Here is a 14,083-nt window from a genome sequence, read left to right on the forward strand (position 1 = left end):
ATGTATGCTCTAGAAAAGCACAGCTTGGCTCTAGTAAGTAGACTTTGACGATATCACTGCACTTGAGTTCTACGGGTTTCGTAGCGTCGCTACGATCAGCTACGAGGCTACGGTGCCTACAGCGTTTGAAAGTCAATTCGTTTCCGCGATTGAGGTTGCGTGGCGTTATGGATGGCACACATTACTCACGAGTGTATGCGGGTGCATGGGAGGCACTTATTCATACTTCCACTCGCGACACTTTTCATGTGTTGATTACAGTTACGTGTTTGTAATCTCTTCACTCTGCTTAAGACATTGAGGAAATAAACATTCAAGTTGGTCGTATACCAGAGAAGGGTGAAATTTTCCAAAAGGGAACCCGACAACATATTTTGTATACACAAGTACTAATATACATGGATGCGGTCTGCTAATGATTATAAAATTTTATATAATTACGAAAGGGAAGTTTGCAGGAATCGGGTAAAATGGGCCCTTCACCACTGTTGTATACGCTAAAATATATATTTTTTATTAATTACTTTATCATTGGTGCAGCGCGTTTGTCTTTATTATCGATAATTTTGTCTTCTTTAATCCCATAGAACGGATTTTTTCTGACTGAATCGTCGGGAATAGTCGCACAAATAACTCTACATTTGGTACGAATTACGGAGATATAAATGACAATAAAGTGAGCGGCATGCGTTTATTATTAATTAGCACACAAAACGACACACAAATATGCCCCATAATTTATTGACAAACTAAAACCGAACAATTAAGCGAACGCCGAGAATTGCAAAAACTCGTGTTAAGTTAATCTCTGGCGTGTGAATGAAGAGTAGTGCGAGGGTGACAAGGGGCCGGGGGTGACGTCGGGGACAACCGATGAGTCGCAACTTTGCACATAAAACGACGATTACTATGAATTTATTAGTGCGTCGTCACATGCCGCGCTGAGCCGAGACCCGCGGCAGCGCCCGAGATACTTTTTTATAGCTTAAGATCCAAGGAATATGTTGTAGACATAGTGATCATTTTGGATCATTACTGTTTGAGGAATTATGGTTGGAGAATATGGGGAGCGGGTTATTTCATAAATTGCTATATTGGACTTGTATTATATTTTCGTATTTTTCGTCACACACTTTATCTACTTACTAGACTCAATTATATTTGGATTGCCTTGGTTGCGTAGTTGTAATGCTTATACGATACGAGTATAATTACCGCGTTGAGGCCCTGGTTTCGAACCCCGGGTGGGGCCAAAAATAATTGTGACTCGAGTTTTTTATCTTAACAATTACTCGGTTACAACTTGGAGTCAGGATGGTGGTGGTGTCGTGTTCATAGGGATATAGGCCTAAGAATGCACGTAAAGCTGTTGGTACTGCACTTGATCTCTCTCCGGTCATGTCGGATCGCCGTCTCACAGGACTATGGGAATCAAGGAACAGAGAGTGCACCTGTGTTTTGCGCACGCACTCGTTTACTATAATATCGCCGTGGCGAAATTCGGGATTCATAATATTTGGCTATTGTAATTTGTCTCATTATCTGATTATGAAGCAACTAATTATGACTTTTCTACGAAATTGCGAGTATAACTTTTTGTAATTCAGTTCGTCGTCTCTAATTATGTTTAAGTGATGAAACTTAATAACTTGAAGTAAGAGATTTCGGCGCCGTCGCGACTACTTACGAACTATTGTTACAAGCGGCTTCGCGAGAGAACGCGAAATCTTTTAATATTGTCCTATTATTAGTACTTTGTACATTAGTTCACATTTCATACATATAAGCCGATTAACAGTCGGTTATATACAAAGTCTTATATTTCTATTGATCCGACCGTGCACAGAGGCTGGCGACCAGTGAATGCTCTGTGTTGATCGTATGGGACTAGTATATTTTTACAACTTAAAATACAAACCATTCATTCTAGAACCCATTGTGAAGGACTTGTGAAGGTTTCTTTGTGGGATAAAAGAAGAATCGAATACCAGGTGAAGCAATATCACATTCTTTACAATAGGTGAGTAAAAACAGTAGTTGTTATAAATCAGGGGCGCACGAGACATTAAAGCCAGATGTCGGTCGTCGCTACAGCCTGCGAGCATATTGTCGCCGGAAAAACTATAGAATTTTACTCTATGTTTGATTCAACGTGGTTTCTCATGTAGGTTTTCATAAGCTAAATGAAAAAGTCGGCCTGAATATAGTTTTGCCTACGAGGATAGACGCCCTAAATTACGGATTTCTGTCTTATATCTAGCCCCTGCGAAGTGCTCACATTGCTCGTGAATTTAAACTGAATTTACGTGAATTTTTACTGGTAGTAGGCCTCTCATATGTGAGAGTCCGCCTGGGTAGGCACTACCGCAATGTCTATTTCTGCCACCAAGCAACAGTGCGTAGTCACTGTTGTGTTCCGGTTTGAAGGACATTGTAGCCAATGTTACTACTGGACATAATGAGACTTAACATCTCATGTCTCAGGATGGCGAGCGCAGTGGAATACCAAACAATACTTTTTATTTCAAGGTGTTGGATGATGTTTTTACTGTGTATGGGCGGTCGTATTGCTTACCATCATGCGAACGGCAAGCTCGTCTCGTCATTCACAGCAATAAAAAAAAATACTTGGTTGTATAATCTTGTGTATCCTATTTCCTAATCTATCTTAATTTTTTGTTGTATTTCTTGCCCTATAATAAAGCATAATGTTACAGTAAACCAATAGTATGGGTTGAAGTTTTTTTTGTTTTTTACACTCAGTACGATTTTTAAACTCAGAGCCTATTACGGAAAATCCGGTATCGTTCTTTTATGTTGAACCAAAAATAGTTCAGGTGTGTGCCGCGAGATGTCGATACGTTTTATGAGAAGAGAACCTTATATTCTGACGGACCCTTCATTTGCGTATCTAAAACATCTACCTAAATAGAATCTTTTGTTTATAAAAATTCGCTCTCAAAGTTTTTTTCACAGAAGTTGTTGTGGAGGAACTTTTTACTTTTAAGGGTTGTTTTTGCATATTTATTTATAATATTATTATTATTCATATAAATGTGGATAAGGTTAATTATGAGTGAGGTGTACATGTATTTCCTATAGTCAGCAGTTTCTCTGCGGCTTCTTCATTATAGTTGACATACTAATATATAAGGCCTTAGATATCTCGTATGCGAGAGCCTTACTGAATATTTAGAAATTTGTTGTGTTTAAGCATTTTCACTCGAAAATCTAGAGTCGTGGAGTGCCAAACGAAGTTTAGTCCAGTGCTGTTATTTTTTTTTTAAGTTCCAGAATTGTTTATGCAACGGTTATCGCGCTTACCAAAAGTAAGGCGACTTGATTGTTCGGTTATTCAGTTGCACAAATAAGGCTAGGCACACGCTCGCCACGTCATTGGCTGTATAGGAAATATTATAATAAATAAAGTACTTTTATATATTAGTTCCTTTAGGTTGCCAGAGTGTCGGGAGAGCGGTTTCGGTCATTAACTATGGTCCGGTGTAGGAGAACCGTCCGTGGTCGGCTTCTGTAAGTGGCGGTGCAGTATAGAAACGTAACGACTGTTTAAGCGTCGAATATGTTATATTACTTATACTCAGACATAATTATTCACTCAACTGCATAACCAAGTCTATTGAATTATAATAACAATGATACATTACGAAGTAATAAAAAATCATTTTATTTATTTGTATGAAAATCTAATCTCAGGACAAAGATCTTGCTAGAACCTTTGCTGAAATCACATTCAACGCCTAGGTCAGTGATGAAGGAAATCACGTCGTTTTATGACTCGATTGCTACGTTACGCGGTCAACCAATGTACACATTCGCGCATAACAAGCCTCAAACGGTGAAAAGCCTATTTAATGACACAGACACACAATATAGTCACAGGAGGGCAGATTCCGTCCCTTTATGTGATAGTGGGAGAGCAGTGGCGAAACGTCCACTTTTAGTTTTATTTACGTTTGTCTTAGATTTTGCTTTTGGTTAAATTGACCGCGATATGTTAACTAAGGCAAATTTTTTGCCTCGAATTACCTATTGAAATAATTCACCCTTCGCCACTGCGGGAGAGTTGATCCCATAAGGGTGCAAATTCCAGACTTCGGGCTGATACAGAACAGAAAACCCTGATATCAATTTGTCCAACTCGAGTTTCGAACCCGAGATTTCAGCGCGGTTGTCGTACCGCACATGCAATGCTACCGAGGCAGTCCTCTCCTATTTAATGAAATTTTAGGATATATACGTGGTCTAAGAGAAATGAAATAAATGTGAAAATACATAAAGAGTGTTGGTTTTATTGTACATTGAATTAATTTATAATAAATAAAAGTCTACGCATCTTGCTCTTTACGCGTAATTATTCTGTACACCCACCGCAAAGGGCTTAAAAAAACAAAACCGCGGTGGACAGAGCGTAAAGATAAGATTCCGGTCCAAAACGGACCTGCTCGGTCATTTTTTATCACAAACTGCAATTCTTGACGTTTTTAAAGAAGAAACCATGACTAAATCGCTTAGATACTAGTCTCCAAGCGGAGAAAACTGTTAATAATCCGGAAAGCTATCTCTAAATCGACCCTGAAAATCAGAGTTAAAAATCGTTGTAAGGAACGTCAGCAGCTCATTTTATCTTGTACAATAACAATTTATCGTGAGAGTGGTTTCCGGAAAATTGGTATACAAGTGGGAATGATGTTAATACACACAGATGCGATGTTCAGAGTGCATACTCATACGTCCCACGAAGTGACAAAGGTTGAGTCTATCGCCATATCCCGTGCCAATACGCTCCTGTCTAATACTGAGCACAAAAAACACTTATAGTAATGTTTTTTTCAATGGGAATAGTAAGTAATAATATATTGAAATTGGCCGAACTCAAAGATTAACCATGTTACCAAATAAATAGTTATAATCAAGTTACATTTGTCTAATCTATCTTCTTCTATATCTATCTATCTATACTTACAATAAATCTGTAGAGAGGTCAATTCTGTACATGAAATATATTTCCAAAATAACTATCAGGGGGTGATTAGGGATCGATACTGATGCCAAAAATGCAATTAGTAAAATTTTTGTCTGTCTGTCTGTCTGTCTGTCTGTATAACCGTTATAGAAACAAAAACTACTCGACGGATTTTAACGAAACTTGGTACAATTATTTGTCCTACTCCTGTGCTGGTTATAGTATACTTTTCATCACGCTACAATTAATAGGAGCAGAGCAGTGAAGGGAAATGTTGGGAAAACGGGAGAAGTTACTCCATTTTTTAAGCTTCCGTCGCGTGTGCAACCTTAATGGTTAAAGCTACACAGAAATCATGTATGACGGAAATGTTCTCCTTAAAATTATGTAAAAAATATCCCACGACAGCATATGTCTACCTTTTATGGTTGACTCACAATAACACGTGTAACTCCCGATAGCTTAGCAGTTCGAAGCTTTCTCATTATATTTGTCTACTCTTACGTTTATAAAACTCTCAGTCATCCCTAATTAAAAAAGTTAACATTATTAAATATTCCATAAAAAAAGAATCATAGAAATCGGTATAGAAACACCAAAGTTATACATGAAATACCCTAATAATAAGCCATCATGCGTGAATACTGAATCATGCTATAAGGATTATTTTTGTATATATATAAGGTCGCGAACGCACAGGCAGGCGGCTTGCTTGGCACCTAGAGGCTAGCGAATCACCTAGCGAGTAGCTTCGTAAAACGAACATTCTCGAACGTTCGCGACCGGCTCCATTTTTGAAGTCCGAAATCCACGCGGGCGAAGCTGCGAGCGGAAGCTAGTACATAATAAATTGACTATCGTATAAAGGTATTCATTTACACATTGTGAAATAAACTTGTAGTGTTTTGAATATTTTCTGTTTTGACTTGATATTTAATAATTATTCACATATCCCGTGGTTAATAAAGATTTTTATTTTCTATCCCCACAGGAGAAGAGAAGGTACAAAGGTAAGAGCGGAAGGGGAAAGCATACCCTGTATTCAATTAATCCATTTTAGTTAAATTATTCGGGCGCGGGTAATCAAAACCTCGTTAAACTAACTTAGGGTTTATTACTAACGCACGTATTACTTTATTAATGTTAATGTACTTTAAGTCGTATAAGTAATTTTGAATGAAATAGAAAATCTAATACCAATAAGATTAGTATTAAGTGTAGAGTTTCGAGGGCGCCTATTTTTATTAATCTTACATGCTCGTTTACTTAGACACCATTAGATTAGACACCTAAGATGATGATAGCGCCATGTTTTATCGTAAGACGGGCAACCAGCTTGTACCGTTCGTCGGTGACATACGAGAATTTCGATTCTGCGTCGATCTTTTTACTGATGACCTTCTTAACGATATCAAACACTTAATATAAGAGTTCTGAAGCCGTCTCACCGGTCATCGACCTCTCGTTCGTTTTTAATTACGTAAAACGCACTTTCTCGCAACTAATTACTGAGCAGTCATACAGTGATGACAGAGGATCGTTTAGTATGAATTTAATTAAACTAAAAATAAGTACAAGTTCATTCACACGTATATAGACTCACCCTCGACCCCGGAGGATTGGCAGAAACGAGTTATATGTATGCCCGTAATTCTAGTTTATTACAGTCCTGATTGTGACGGGTAAAGGGTTTGTGAGGGTAGACATTCATACATTTTTGAAGGTTGTCTCAGTTGTTACTACCAACCTTGATATCCACTTTAATTATTATTTTAATCATGTATTTAAATGATTATAATAGTCATGCCATTACAACTGTGTTCATGAACACATTGCTTTTAGAATTCTATCAAATAGTTCTGTCAGAGGTAGTCGTTTACCTCAAGACGCCATAAATATCCATTGACCTCATGATTCACTCTCACAATAGCTTAGTACCCACAATCCGATCCACATCTTAAAGCATATTTGACGTGAAAAATGTCCTAATAACTGGGAGATGTGACTGGGGGAAGGGCGAGGGGCGAGCTGGAGGGCTTCAATCTGTTAGGAGGACGCGAGACGCGAAAAATGGAACCGCATTTATTTGGGAGCGACATTATCAAAGGAATAGTTTTGAGGGCCGGTGGGAAATAATGTGATGGAAATATACTTAATAGTAATAAATGCAATTGAAATAATGTTGCTATATTTAACTAAGTTAAACTTATTGGAGTATATTGAAGATATACTGATTTACTAAAATTAGTAACCTATATTCTGGCATTGCAGATTTCTGGACGGTGATAGTCACTTAACAGTACGTGATCCACGGCTTCTTTACGCCCTCTAATAATCAAAATTCAAAAATAAAGTTTTATTTTGAATAAAACTTAAAGTTTTTTTGTTATTTATTTCATTTGTATGAGGTTTTCCATTTCAAACATCATTGAACGTTATAGTAACACGCGTGTCCACCGCCGCGGACACGAGCTGGAGTTTCGTTACCTGAAGTTAATCCCTGACATCACATTGTACTTCTTTTCAAAATATTTTCCACAAACTATTTGCGTTTTTATCGGTCAGTCCTTTCTCCCTCGTCAATCCCAAAAAGCTTAGTTATAACTGCGTCAAACTTTACGTGAAATCCCGCCGCGGATTGACGTTTTAATACCGACGTTATGTCTCGTGCGCCGTTTGTATGTCAGGCGTGTTAAGGCCGGTTTAGGCGCGACGTGTTTTGTATTATCTATCTTCGAGAATATCGTACGCTTGGTGTGAGGAGCCCTTAAACACTTACAAAACTATAAAGTTTGCTGGACTGGTACTGCGGAATTACAATTCTGGGGCCTGAGACCGGACATTATACATCGATTCTTCAAACCGTTATACTACAGTGCTTGCACGCTGTTTTGTCCCAAAATCAGTGCTATTTACTATTTACCAAGATCTATTTATAAATATACCTTTAAAAATATTTCCAACTGAAATAATATTGTAAGAAGGCATAATAATAAAGTATAGGTTTAAAATTTGTATAAAACTTTCTTACAATATAAATTTTATGTACTACCATCTTAATACCGATTTTATCACAGAAGATAGTTAAAGGCAGCTTCAACATAGGAAATATCCAATAAGATAATTTAAAATAGACTACAGATTTCTTCGCTCCACTTTTTACTAAAAGATTTTATACTGTAGTTTGTTCTCACGAACGCCGGCTCGCAAACTATCTATTGTGATTCTTTGATCGGCTGCGAGATATATCGCACAATAAACTTGCAAATTATTTTTGAATTTGTGAGATTTCATTGGCCATGTATATACTTTTTGCGACAATCGCGAGCTGTCACCTAGCTCTTACTGATATCATAAATGCGATAGTTTGTTACAAGTAAAGTTAGCAAGTGTTGCACAGATCTAGATGAACTTTGGCACACATTTAATCCAGGCACTCGATTAACGTATAGGCTACTTTTATATTAGTAACTTACTTCCGTCGAAATTTTTATTTGCTTTTTATATAAGTTACGTTACGATTTGGTCACATTACAGTGGTTTAGGGACTTTTGTAGCGGGGAACACTTTTAACGCGGGCGAAGTTGCGAGCAACAGCTAGTATAGCGTATCGTTTTTTGGTAATTTTCGTCTTATAGTGCATTGGTTTTGTTATTATCGTTACTTTTGATAACACAACACACAATGTAGCACTACATGCACTGCAGTTAAAGTTTATGAAAACTTGCAGGTACGTAATCCAGCAAAACGTAGAAGACGCTTAAAATCCTATATATTTTAATCCTATATTTTTCATCACCAAAGCATGGTTAATTGTTACTTATTTATAAGATTTTATCCCAATTATAAACATGGTATCCGAAACTAATGAGATGTGTGGAACCTTAGACAAAATGGCTTTCTACACTCTCTGACGTTAAAACAATAAAAAAATAGAATAACATGTCAACACAATAGACTAATCGTATCAGGTATATTATCGCAATTTTTAAAAAAGTACCTAAATGAAAATAAATCACAGTAGTGCGTCACGTCCTATAATAAACAAAGATCATCACACAGATCCCCATCAAAATCGGGCGAGCCGTCGTGATTGCACGTGACTTACCATTAATGCCATTAGTAAAACATGTATGCACATGCATTATAATATTCATAAGATCAGAGCGCTGCGCTGTAAGTCTCCGCGATGCGTGTAGTCGTCTTAGGTCTTGTTTACTGCACTACTAAGGCGATTACTACCGCAATATAGCTTTACCAATTTATTATTTAGGCAGTAATTCACTTATTACCTACTTATTTGTTGACTTTCAATTTTCTTAAATCGATGCGTTTGAGTTCTTTTGATTAATTTGAGAGTTTAGTAGAACTTTGGACATTTTATGGATATTTACCAAGTCAAGGGATTACATGAATGTCATACTGTAGATCGTATGTGACTTCCCTGTAAGTCGTATGTATATTATGAGAGATTTATTTATTTATATATTATAGTTATATTTATGAGATAGGGAATGAAATGGCTAGGAGAGCGATAAGCTCGCGACCTCGCGCTTCTTTATGCCATGGTGGGTCAATTATGCTTGAACTAGTTATGTCTTTATCTACCCTTTCGTAGATAAAGGCGTGAGCTTATGAAAGTATTAATAATCTTTCTAGGTAAGGGTATAATGTAATATGTTCCACATAGTGTGTTAATATGTTTGGCGTGCCGATGTCTTAACCAAGCCGTTCATTATGTTGATTGATTCCGGGCCGCTTTGTCTCGCCTCTTGAGCCAGCCTGTAGTGCCGAGAGTGCCTCCCTCCGACCAAATTGCCATTCGCTCTTGTCGAAGTGATTTTTGCGTGATTACCTTGTTTGATGATTGGCCGACTGATAAATGTCGTTAGCCATTTCTTTTTCTGTCTTATTGAGTCGGGGTATGTTTTCTGATATAAGTTCAAAATACTCTACTTGACTTAAGTATTCATCAGATTGTTTTTTATAGAATTGTATAAAGAGATGAGGGCATCGTAATTGATAAATATAGTTCCAGCTTCATCATTTAATTACTATCAGTAACGAGCAAAAAAACAGTAAACGCAATCTTAATTTGTACAGTGTCGGTAGTTAAGTGTACAGTGTACAGTGTACACTACGCGACTCAAAGTTGTAAGTAGCTCGAGAACAGACATAAGAGTAAACACCTGTCTCCAAATTACTCGCCGCTCTCCTCGACTGGTCGACACGCCGCACACGCGTGGCTCCCGCTTGTTTGCCTCGTGTACAAATATCCGCCACTTGTCATGGTTAGTTAATTACAGTTCTTTGTTTTTACAGGACTAAAAAGTAAAAGCCGGTGACATTCTAAGCTGAGTATTATCGATAAGTCCATCTCCCATAGCTCTTTAAAATATTTAATCGTATTTTACCAAGTAAAGTGCCATTCGACACCTACGCGTTAATATACGTGGTTTGGAAATAAAAAATGTGGATTAAATATTTTAATTTAATGAATCGCGACGAGTCCAAACATTGGTCACCTTGTGGTTAAAGATCATAACCAAGCATAAACGTCTAGCATTATAGACGGTTTGTAGGTGTTCGCATTCAATTAGTATTAACACTAGTGGAAAAAACAGTATATATGCATATTCTGACGATTACTATTGACAACATGTCTTTAAAACATTGATATAAATTACTTCAAACTTTATTATCTTATTTTACTCTTTTCTGCTCAGAGTGTAAATGAGTCCTTAGAGGATTCACATTTTAGCCAGTACATACTCCACACACAAAACACAAAGTTCCCTTTTGGGATTTGTCTACAGCTTTCCCGGGTAATCATCCAACACGGCACGAGGCCGGTCATTGACAAATCGCTTGCCTCACTATTATTAGGTTCTATGTTATATTTCATGTGCAAATTGAATTATATATTTATATCACAAAATCTAAGTCTTTATTAGTTATTCATAAAAAACGTCTTATTTCAAACGATCCCGAAAGCAAAATACTAAACCATGAATTATTGTTTTTTTTAACATTTACCAATATGAACATTTTTAATATCTTTATTGCAACATAAGTATAAATTAACATAGGGCCTTGTAATAGTGAGCCAACGAAATAGCGAGTCGTTATGTAGGTAGTCTAGGTGTGGGCGCTAAAGTGGCACTTACCTGCCTTTTCTATTGTAGAATAAAGTCTTTATAAGGTAATAAAAAGCGCGGTAGATAGCCAATAGAGCAGCTGCAGCGAGCAATTGACGACGATTAAGTGATGGGGCAATCGATTGCGAGACAATATAGTATGAGCAGGCATCGTATTTAATGTTGACAAATCATTTCAGATCCTGATACTGTCGAAGTAATAAAAAAGGAACAATACAGTGAAAATAATAGCTACTATTTAAATCACAGCTGTTATTCATGTGTAGTGTAATATATGTTTTGGAAACATTGGATAATTTGAAATAATAATCTTGCAAAATCAGTCAATATGTCGAATCGTTGCTATAACAAACGGCGCTTCGCATTCCACGTAGTCTTCATAGTCAATGGCGACTTTCTGACGCTGCGCGGTGAGTAGTGAGGAGGCGTAACGCTTCCTTCAAAACTTGCGCGAGGAATCCCACCTCGAAGAGACAGCGATCTGTGCGTTACCTTTAACGTGAGGCTTAACGTCGCGTACATGAAGTCGTCGATTTGAGAAGGGCGAATCGTTTATCCGAATAAAAACTGACACATTAAGCTTTCTAGCACTTCTATCGTTTTTTTAGTGAGAAATGAAGTGGCCTCCGCATAATCGTCTGAATCAACGCCTGTTGTTCAATGACGACGAGAAAACGGAATTGTAGGCCGTCAGCCTGGAATCTCCGTGTTCTCGCATCGCCGTACCACGTAAACCATTAACATCTTGTTGCAGTTAATAATTTTGTCGAAAGCAGTATGGCAGTTCCGCCGCCGCCAATTTCATGGCTGATAGCTGTTGTTCACCCGCCTCCCGACCCTCATTGCAAAGTGATAATCAAAATGTCATATTTCAGATCACGGCGCTCGAAAAACGTGAAGCCCCGAGGGCGACGGGATTACCCGTGTTCTTAAAATCCCCGAGCATACTGTCCAAACTTTTACCGCCATCTAAAATGCAGCTTTTCAAAACTGCTTCTTCCTAGAGGCCTGAAAGAAGACAGTTAGGAAGATACCGTACAAGTAATCATCGTTTTACGTCGAAACCCCGACCAAGTAGTTCGCCTTTGCAGGCCGCCGCCGACTAACTCGGCAAATGATTTCGCAAAGGGCGAATCACTATCAATCCTACCCAAATTCAGACTAACATGTTCACTGAGAAATGAAAGTCTAAGCGCCTAACGCTTTAGTCCAAATGTTCAATCAGCCTACCCTTTCGGCCAATGAGGTCAAGTATCAAGGAGTAAACCTTTATCAGAAGTGGACCTTCGTCCCAAATGTTAACGCGATATTCACTTTATTGGTGCAACAAACAAATAAATATGCGCTTAAAGTATTCAATCGCGTCATTCCCTGGAGTATCTACGTTGACTTTGCAGTAAGCGAGCGGCCTTCCCGAGCAGTAGAAGCACTTTAATATAATTGTTAAAGTTCCGTGCCAGTGTGAAACAAATCCCTACAGTATGGAGCATGCATTATTCATACTTCAAACGGTAACTGAGTTTCCGAGCGATATTTTCCGTTGCCTAATGGCTTGGTTATGGAGTGCGAGTTGACGTACCAGCCGTCGGTCTCAGTGGCTTTTTATATTTAATTAAATTATAAAACGCGCAGTTGTGTATATTGGGTGGTAGCTCTGTTAATCATAATATCGTAATACTTAGTAAATCATAGTTAAGGATAGTGTTCGTGTTGTTTATGAGCGACCGTGTCAAGCAGATAAAATCTCGTTAAACGCTCCAGTGTATAAAGTAAGTATTAGTACTTACTAAACTAAAGTCGCATTGCATAGCGTTATCCTAAAGCATTAGTTGGTAGGTTACATAACGCCCACTGACTGGCTGCAATGTTATCTAAATTCGTACAGGCCTGCGCATGCGCACTGTTCACTAGATTCGAAAATAGAGGAACCTTTGCGTATGCTATACACGTAAAAACTATTAGGCTAAGAAGTCTAAAAGGAGTTTAATTCTGTCTTCTCGCCCTGTGTGAACAGCGTATAACTCGTATAGTTTTATTACATTAAGCGTGCAAATATACAAAGTTGGCAAGTTCTAGTGAAGGGCGCGCGCCAGGTGTACACCGGGGTTTCGGCACTGCTTCAACTTCGTAATAACTCAATTAACTTCATCTTAAAACTAATAATATATTAACATGAATTTGTATAATGTAGTGGTAGGATCTTGTGTGCAAATTCATACAGCGTTTGGCTTGAATAAGTCGATCTAGAGGCGTGCAATGGACATAGTATGAAGTACATTTTGCTACCGTCGGTGATTTCTGGAAATTAGTTCCCTAAACTTTAAAATCCCATCAGCAACAAGGCTATGTCATAATATAATTTATGGACTTCTACCATTTAGTAACTCATACTTGGATTACGTAGTAACTTATGGTGTTTTATCACTTTCAAAACTAAAATAAACTGACAGGGCTTTGATTCGACATGCCACACGTTACTTTGTCAGTTCATAATAAGATGTATCGCAAGCCGTTGCGTTTACGAGTGAAATTGAAATTATTGGCATACAGAATACCATTCCACGCTAATTCCCCTGTGTACACTGTCGTAGAGAATCACAGCCCGGATCATACAAACTATACATTTTAAATCATAATGTAGTTAAATCCAGTAGCTAAAGTCTATTTATAAATGTGTTGAAATATGAAATGAATTTAATTTTAAACGGCACAGGTTTCTTTGATACAAAACGTTTTCATTAATTTATTCATTGTGATAAAAGGCTATGCTTTTGAGAATAAATTATTTGATATTTTCAGTTTGGAACTTATATCAATAAATTAAACGCAGACTTTTCACTGATAAGTACGTATCGTAATCAGTGTGTGAGCTGCTAACTACTTGTTCTTCTGTTCATTACATTTTCCCCATCAAAAATGTACCTAATATTACCTATCAGAA

Source organism: Manduca sexta, chromosome 28, assembly GCF_014839805.1.
Source record: "Manduca sexta isolate Smith_Timp_Sample1 chromosome 28, JHU_Msex_v1.0, whole genome shotgun sequence".
NCBI lineage: Eukaryota > Metazoa > Arthropoda > Insecta > Lepidoptera > Sphingidae > Manduca > Manduca sexta.